The sequence below is a fragment of the Choloepus didactylus genome, chromosome 8 (assembly GCF_015220235.1).
Source record: "Choloepus didactylus isolate mChoDid1 chromosome 8, mChoDid1.pri, whole genome shotgun sequence".
In the NCBI taxonomy this organism is placed as follows: domain Eukaryota; kingdom Metazoa; phylum Chordata; class Mammalia; order Pilosa; family Megalonychidae; genus Choloepus; species Choloepus didactylus.
The window spans coordinates 90,194,549-90,203,345 of record NC_051314.1 but is presented as its reverse complement, the minus strand read 5'-3'; the positions used below and the strand labels follow the sequence as shown (position 1 = coordinate 90,203,345).

At 37.9% G+C, this 8,797-nt stretch overlaps 1 pseudogene; it reads left to right on the top strand.

Annotated features, from left to right (window-relative positions):
- The first annotated feature begins 3,500 nt into the window (after positions 1–3,500).
- On the top strand, positions 3,501–3,943 carry LOC119543145 (annotated as a pseudogene).
- The last annotated feature ends 4,854 nt before the right edge of the window (positions 3,944–8,797 follow it).

The following is an 8,797-nucleotide window of genomic DNA, read 5'->3' as shown; positions in this document are numbered from 1 at the left end:
AATCTGTGGCACAAGTTCAGAAGGTGATTCAGAATGTCTCTTTCCTTGGACATTAAAGCTCATTACCTGAAAATTACTCAGCCTTGGCCCTTGGGGAGATCTTAAGTGCCCAGCCCAAATGGCATAATCCTATTTGAAGAACCAAGATCTCATGATAACAATGTAGAAAGAGAAAGGGCACTTGTCTGGGTCAGGCCTAATCAATTTGATAATTTTTAACAGAAAGGACCAATCTCTAGGTAAGTATGAATCTGTCATGTGGACTTTTAACCATGTGCTTAGTGTGAATACTCTCAAGAAAATCTGGCAGTAGGTAGAAAAAGAGTGGAATACATTCTCACCTTTTTATGCTCTTGCCTGTAGTCTCTGAGGGAACAACCTTCATTTGATGATAAATTCTATTGTTTTCTGCAAATTGGTATATTAAATCCTACCTCACAAGGGCATGATGTGGGTAGCATGAGATAATGTAAATAAATGCTTCACATGGTGTTTGGCTGCAAGCATGTGTGGAGTGTGTGTCAGTTCTCTCCTTGCGCTTTGCTCATCACACACCTATCTAATATCTGTTAGGTGCCAGGCTCCATGCATTACAAAATGAAGGAGGAGATGTGCAAACTTGCCCTCAGTGAGCATGTGGTCTAGAAGGGAAGGTGAGATGCATAAATAAACTACTGATGAGTTTTGGAGGACCTGAGAAATAGCACCCTTTTTCCTGGCTGAGTTGGGACCTAGGAGCTTGAGAGAGGAGTTAGGGGGCTAGAGAATGAGGCATGGCTCTTTTAGCATAGGGTACTTGTTAGTTCTTGAGCCCAGCATTGAGTGGGCACTCCTCATTTCAGCCATTGGCAGCCTGAAGAACCACAGGCCTCCTTCTGTGGAAGAGCAGAATGGGTACAGGTAGGTTTATCAACAGAGGATAGGCAAACAGGCTGAGTGACACATGCTCAGAGATGGGAATTGTGGTAGGTTGAAGCAAGTACCCCAATTTAGATATGTTTTAAATCTTTATCCACATCTCTTTGGGTGTGAGCCCATTTTGGGTGTGACCCAAAGGTCAATAGGACATTTTGAAGATGTTATTTTTAGTTAAGGTGTGGCCCAACCGAATGAGACTGTGTCTTAATCTGAATTACTGGAGACCTTCATAAGCAGAAGAAATTCAGATGTAGTGAGAGGAAGTCGCAGGGAAGAACCAGAAACTGGAAGTCAACAGGACCTGGAAGAGAAAGGAGAGGACATTGCCATGTGATGGGAAAGTCAAGGAACCCAAGGAATGCATGCCAGACAGAATGTTACTGAAGAAGAAAGCCTTCTAGCCTCTGAAAATGTGAGCCAATAAATTCCTGTCATTAAGGTAACCCATTGTATGGTATTGTCTTAGTAGCCTGGTAAACTGAGACAGTTTTAACACTGCCATGGATACTTCCATGGAAGCAGGAAGCAGGGGACACATTTTAAACATGAATCACAATAAGAAAAAAAAAAAACCTAATAAAGTTGTTTTCAATTTAAATTGAAGGGTTAAGTGTAGAGGACATTAATACTAATACTTCATTACTGGTTGATTTATTTGGTTCCCAAATCTGGCTCTATGACAGAATTATCTGTGGCAATTAAAAAAAGTTACTAATACCTGGTTCTACCTGTGGAGATGTGTGTAGAAGGATTTGGGGTGGGGCCAGATGTCTGTATTCTAAAAATCTTCTGTAGGTGATTCTGATGGGTGTCCAGGATTTTGACCAACAAGGTTAAGCAATGGCTAGCTTTTAAAAATACAGTTCTCTTAGAAAGGGACCAATATTAATTGCATTATGTGCTGGTGTGAATAGATCCCTCGGAGTGATATATGGTTTCTGCCAAAATAGAAATAAGAGAAGCTCAAAGGAGTAGACAAATAAAAAGGTAAGTCCTCCCTCTTCCAGAGCTTTTCCTAGAAATGACCCTGAAAATATATGTTTTGCTTACCTTTGTTCTGTATTTTGTATGATCAAGGCTGGCATTTCAAAAGATGGCCTTCCCTAGAAACATGAATAGGAGGTTAATAGCTTCAGTTGCAGAGTTACCTAATGCATGCCTATTATATGCTAAGAACTGTACAAGACAATTTGATGTATGTTTTCTCAGATGAGGGAGTCAGGACATAAATGGAATAGGATTAATGAAGACGTTGTGAACTGGTGAGATTATTTAGGGACTAGTACTTAATGAAAATTTATGTGCATGTAATACCTGGTGCTGCTGAAGACATGGTGATGCCGTGGTATGTATACATTACTGGAGACATTGCAACTGGCACAACTTATTGAACACAAATTTAGTAAGTACTCTTACCATTTCACTCAGTTCAATTTCTTGGAATGATCATAAGGACATACTTTTTTTGAAGTAACATGTCTGAGGCAAGAAGAAAGTAATATTTTTTTATTAAAGCAGTATCTGAAAGTCATCTAAATAATAATCATTAAACAAATGATAAGTAAATCATTGCATTTTGACTTAAAAGCTACATAGACACTTAAACTGATAACTATAAAGCCTGTGTAGCAATAGGTAAATTGCTTATAACAAAATGTGAAGTAAAAAATACTATACACACACACACACACACACACAATATATATATATAAAAGTTATTCACTAGCACTGGAAGGGATTGTGATGACAGGAAGTGATTTGTGTGCTGGGGAAGTAGAATTCTGAGTGTGTTTCCTTTGTTGATGTGTTGGGTAGCCATTATTCTGGTCTGCCCAGCATCCCTTCCCATCCCCTCTGATAACAGAATTAATACTGTTTGTGGAACAGTTTCTCTTTGGTTTCATATGGTTCTGGTGGGATGGAGATGGGCATGTGACCCAGGATGGGGCAATAAAAGTCTTTCCCTGGAATTTTTTTTTAAATTAAATTCAGTTTTATTGAAATATATTCACATACCATACAATCATCCATGGTGTACAATCAACTGTTCACAGTATGATTATATAGTTATGCATTCATCACCACAATCTATTTCTGAACATTTTCCTTACATCAGAAAGAATCAGAATAAGAATAAAAAATAAAAGTAAAAAAGAACACCCCAATCATCCCCCCCATCCCACCCTATTTTTCATTTAGTTTTTATCCCCATTTTTCTACTCATCTATCCATACACTAGATAAAGGGAGTGTGATCCATAAGGTTTTCACAATCACACTGTCACTCCTTGTAATCTACATTGTTATTTTCTTCAGGAGTCCAGACTGCTGGGTTGGAGTTTGATAGTTTCAGGTATTTACTTCTAGTTATTCCAATGCATTAAAACCTAAGAGGTGTTATCTATATAGTGCATAAGAATGTCCAACAGAGTGACCTCTTGACTCCATTAGAAATCTCTCAGCCACTGAAACTATTTCATCTCATTGACCCTGCCTTTACCATTGCTAAATGGGGGAAACTTGCCTGTAGTAAGAAAGAATCAAAAGCTAGAGAGAGCTTTCTGCCCTTTTCCGGCGTCCAAGATGTGGAAGCGAGGACGTGGTGGGTCTGCTGGTGCAAAATTCCGTATTTCCCTGGGTCTTCCCGTGGGAGCCGTGATCAATTGTGCTGACAACACAGGAGCCAAAAATCTGTATATTATCTCTGTAAAGGGGATCAAGGGATGGCTGAATAGACTTCCTGCTGCTGGTGTAGGTCACATGGTGATGGCCACAGTCAAGAAGGGCAAACCAGAACTCAGAAAGAAGGTACATCCAGCAGTGGTAATTCGACAACGATAGTCATACCAGAGAAAAGGCAGTGTGTTCCTTTATTTTGAAGATAACGCAGGGGTCATAGTAAACAATAAAGGAGAGATGAAAGGTTCTGCCACCACAGGACCAGTTGCAAAGGAATGTGCAGACTTGTGGCCCAGGATTGCATCCAATGCTGGTAGCATCGCATGATTCTCCAGTGTATTTGTAAACAAATAAAAACCGTTAAAATTATTTGCTCCAAAAAAAAAAAAAGAAAAACAAAAGCTAGAAAGAGACCAGTCACAGAGAAAGATGGATGGATGTATAGATAGAGGGGTAGATAGACAGGCTCACCTGATGACAATTTTTAAGTCCTTAAACCAAACCTCTGAATTTGTCATTTATTTGAGCCCACAATATTCCTTTCTCTTACACTCAAGTTAGTCTTGTTCTCTTATACTAGGTAACCCTGCATTAGTCACTTGAAATAGAAGAAATTCAGAAAATAGAATTGATTTAATTTTTTAAAGTTGTTCTGTGTTAGAATCTGCCAAGGATTTTTGTTGTTGTTGTTGTATGTTTGCTTTTAAATAAACCTTCTTTACCAAAGTCCCTAGAACATTTTGTACTTATGTGTAAATACTGCAATTGTGACTCATTTCACATTAAATCATCAATAGACTTTTGATCCCTATTGAACTGTCACTTCCTCCTATGTCTTTCTCTCTCAGCCTTTCCTGCAACATCAGCCACATTAGGTATTTCCCCACATCCTGCTCTGACAATAGCTGCCCAGAGAACGCTTTGAAAACAGTGATTTGAATCACAATGTAAGTTCAAATCTGTACAAGATAGGAAGGTGTGGGGAATTCTGAAACCAACTGACAGACATTTATTGAGCAGCTACTGTGTTCCAGGCACTGCTCTAATCACTAAGGCTACAACAATAGAAACAAAAGTAGACAGAGCCTCTGCCTTTAAGGTGCCTAAATCTGTGGGTGCTTCTATATGTGCAGGGGAGTCTGGGAATTTACTTAGCACTTATTCTTATTTACTTAGTACCTCTGTATAGGGGCAACAGTATAAAAACCAATAATTACTGAACATTCACTCTATGCTGCTCCTATATGCATTAATTATTTATCCTTGTAGCACCCTTATGAGGGAGGTACCATTATTTCCCTTATTTTACCAGATGAGGAAATTGAGGTATTGAGAGGATATTAATGTGCCTAAAGATTACAGAGCTAATAGATGGTAGAGATGGAATTGACCTGAAGCAGTCTGAATCCTCACCACTAGAAAGTGTTGCTTATACAGTGTTGTAAGCACTCTGTACAGGAATGCTGGATCTGGTACCAAAATGAAATTTTTTTTCAATTTTTAGAAACTTTTTTTTTATTAAGTTAAATCTTGGTGGTGAAGTGTACAAATATCTGACCAGGATGAGGTAAAGGCAGATTTTCTTTTAACCTGTTTAATTTGGGCTATAGAGAAAACTGTTCTGAAAAAATTAATTCATCCATTGATTCAACAAATGTTTATTGACTATCTGCTTCCAAGTAGATTTTGTAGGAAGCCCTCAGTTTACTAAGAGTGGATGGCAAATGAAAAATTCCTTAATATGTACCATGACATGGTAAATCCTATAGTAAAGGAATTAAAAAGGTAATGTGGGAGCATTGAAAGGTGGAGGGAAGACAGAAAAGAGAAGGGAAATGTCATGAAATGGTTGACAAATAAGCTGAGAATTGAGATATGAGAAGTAGTCCTTCAGTGGATGTGAGGTGGGGGGTAGGTGGGTGGGTGGAGTGAGCTGGAAGAAAAACCTTCTTGGGGGAGATGTGCTTCCGAGTTCACTCATGGGTGTCCTGAAATTTGCAAGTGGCTCTAAACATGGGACTAGAAAAATAGGTGGAGGTGTGTAAACCAAGGGAAAGAGTTTGAACTTATCTTTGTGGCCAAGCGTCAATAAACATTTTCAGTTGCATACACTTAACAGTAAACATAAATTGAGCATGCATTCCTCAATGTAGCTATTTAATAGAGCTATTTGTTTATTTATATACATGTAATGTCATGTTAGTATATCTGTTATAAAATAGACAAAGATATAAGATTAAAGATAACATTTAAAGATACATATTTATTGTTACTCCCATAAAAATATTATTGAATATTAGGATGAACATTTTGTTTGAAAATGCTTATATATTTTTGGACACTTTGGTTTAATACTCTGTGAAAGGGTAATTTAAGAGATTGGATCTACGTTCAGTTTTTTTTTCCTTTTTTTAATCTATTTTTTTAATGTGGAATATAACATTTATACTTAGAAGTGATAACTTTCCAAGTGCAATTTAGTAAGTAGAGAGTGAATTTCAAAGATGTTATGGGTTACAGTTCCACAGTTTCAGTTATTTCCTTATTGTGAAATATATATGCAAAAAGTAATAACTTTCAAAGTATGATTTAACAAGTAGTTGTATAGGAAATTTCCAAAAATTTTATGAGTTACAGTACCTTAGTTTCAGTTATTTCCTTATTGTGAAATATAACATATATTCAAAAAGGTGATGTAAGTTCAGTTTATTTTGATTCCTGGTTTTAACAAGAAGATACTTCACAAAGAGATAGCGTTCCAATTGAAACGTTTTTTGGCAAAACGAACTAAACCATGATGTTTATGTTTTTTCATTCTCAAGCACCATCCTTAGGTTTTTCTTGAGATTTAATTAGTAACTTTCCATTTTTTTCATGATGTCAGTCATGAAAATCATCAAAATGCAACTTTATTTTTGTCTCCCACCTTCCTTTAAACTTTTTTTTTATTGTGGTAACATAGATACAGCTTAAAATTTCTCATTTTAACAATTTTCAATTTACAATTCAGTGGCATTAATTTCATGCACAACGTTGTGCTGCTATCACCACCATCCATTACCAAAACTTTTCCATCACCCCGAACAGAAACTCTACCCGTTGAGCATTAGCTCCCCATTTCCCTCCCCCCGCCCGGTCCTGGAACCCGTAATCTACTTTCTGTCTCTATGAGTTTGCTTATTCTGGTTACTTCATATAGGTGATATTGTACAATGTCTGTCTTTTTGTGTCTGTTTTTTTTCACTCAACATGATGTCTTCAAGGTTCATCCATATTGTAGCGTGTATCAGGACTTCATTCCTTTTTCCAGCTGAATAACATTTAATTGTTTGGATATGTCACATTTTGTTGATCCATACATTTGTTGATGAACTCAGTCATTCTTGCACTCTTTGGATGGTGTTGTATTTTTATATTTCTAGCAATTGGTTCAAACCCATAGATTGTCTTTATCGTGAATGTTTTGAAATAGGCTAGAAAATTGTTTTCAATTTTTAAAAAAAATGTGCAGGTAGGAGAGTCTTATTTATGTGACAAATTCACATTTTCAGCCATCAACTCATCAGTAATGGGGAAACATTTTACTAACTGTGTTAGTTGTCTTTTGCCGTGTAACAAAGTATTCCCAAAATTAATGGCTCAAAATAACAGATGTTTATTACCCTATAATTTCTGTGGTTCAGAAACCCAGAAGTGGTTTAGATTTGTTCTTTTGGCTCAGGGTCTCTTACAAGGCTGCAATTAAGGTGTTGGCTGGTCCTGCAGGCATCTCAAGGTTGAACTGGGGACGATCTGCTTCCAAGTGCACTCACAAACCTGTTGGCTGTTGGGCAGAGTCAGGAACTCCTTTCCAGTGGGCTTTTCCAGAGATTGAGAGAAGGAGAGCAAGGTGAAAGTCACTGTCTTTTTGTAGCATAGTCTTGGAGGTGACTTTTGCCATATTCTATCCATTACAAAGAAATCACTAGATCCAGCCCACACGCAAAGGTGGGATTACCAAAAAGCTGAATACCAGGAAGAGGGTATCGTTAATGTTCAGAGGTTGCCTACCACACCCATTTTCAAAACAGCAGGTTAAATTAGAAAGGTGGCTACTTTCTCATTCACTATTAAATTGTCATCTTTATCTTGCAGACACATGGTAAGCATTTATTTTTCTGGAAATATCTGCATAATACTGTCATCACAGGAAAGGTCAGACAACTTGAGAGCCTTGTCTTTTGTCAATAAAAAATGTGTTAGTCACCTTTAAGTTGAGCAACTCTTTTATGTTGTTTGACACAACATCACTAGCAAACTGGTATGGAGTGTAAAGTTTGAAAGATTTGGAAGGAACCTCCATAGTCAAGGGCTTCATTTTTAACATTAACCACAATGATGACCCCCTATAGCATGTAGAATGCAACTTGTTCCAGTATACTGACAGCGAAGGAGTAAGTGAGGATGGCACATCAGTTCTCCTTTGTGGAACTCCTTTTCTTTCTTTGGGGATACTTAGGTACATTAGGTGAAAGATGGGCAGGGGAGGGCACCAGTATCATTCCATACATTAAAGTGCATTTAAATTACTTTCTAATTATTTTATTTTTATTTTTGTTAAAGATTAAAAATATGTGAAAATAGAAGTGCCACTGTGGTTTTTCTGCATTACCATGCATCATCTGGTGCACCCCTGGGGCGCATGCCCACTCCTTTGGAGACCTCTGCTCTAGGCCAGAGGTTCTTAACTCAGGACTGTATTACTTGTGGATGATTCTCTCTCATGCAGTGAAAAAAAGTGTTCAAAACTCTAATCAGATTTCAAAAAGACTTAAGAACCACTGCTCTAGGTAATAGGTAGCCACTGAAAGATTTCAGAAGGAGATTTACAATTTAGAAGCTTCTGGACTAGCGAGTGGAGGACGGCTTAGAGAGAGCAGGGCAGGGGTAGGGAGCGCTGTGGCAGATCAACTCCTTCAGCAAGGCAAAAAGTAATGAGAACTTGAACCAAGGTGATGGGAGTGGGGTAGGAAGGGGAGGTGCGTGGGTGCAGGAAGACTAGCGTGTGCCACAGCAGAGGGGTAGGGGTGTAGGGTCACTAAGCCATTGAGCAGTTTAGAAAGAAATTGTGTCCTCAAAAGAAAATGAGAATTCAGATCTAAAGGTATTTCAGGTCCTCTGCCTTTTTTAAAAACGATTATTAATTGTCTTCTCCTTTATTC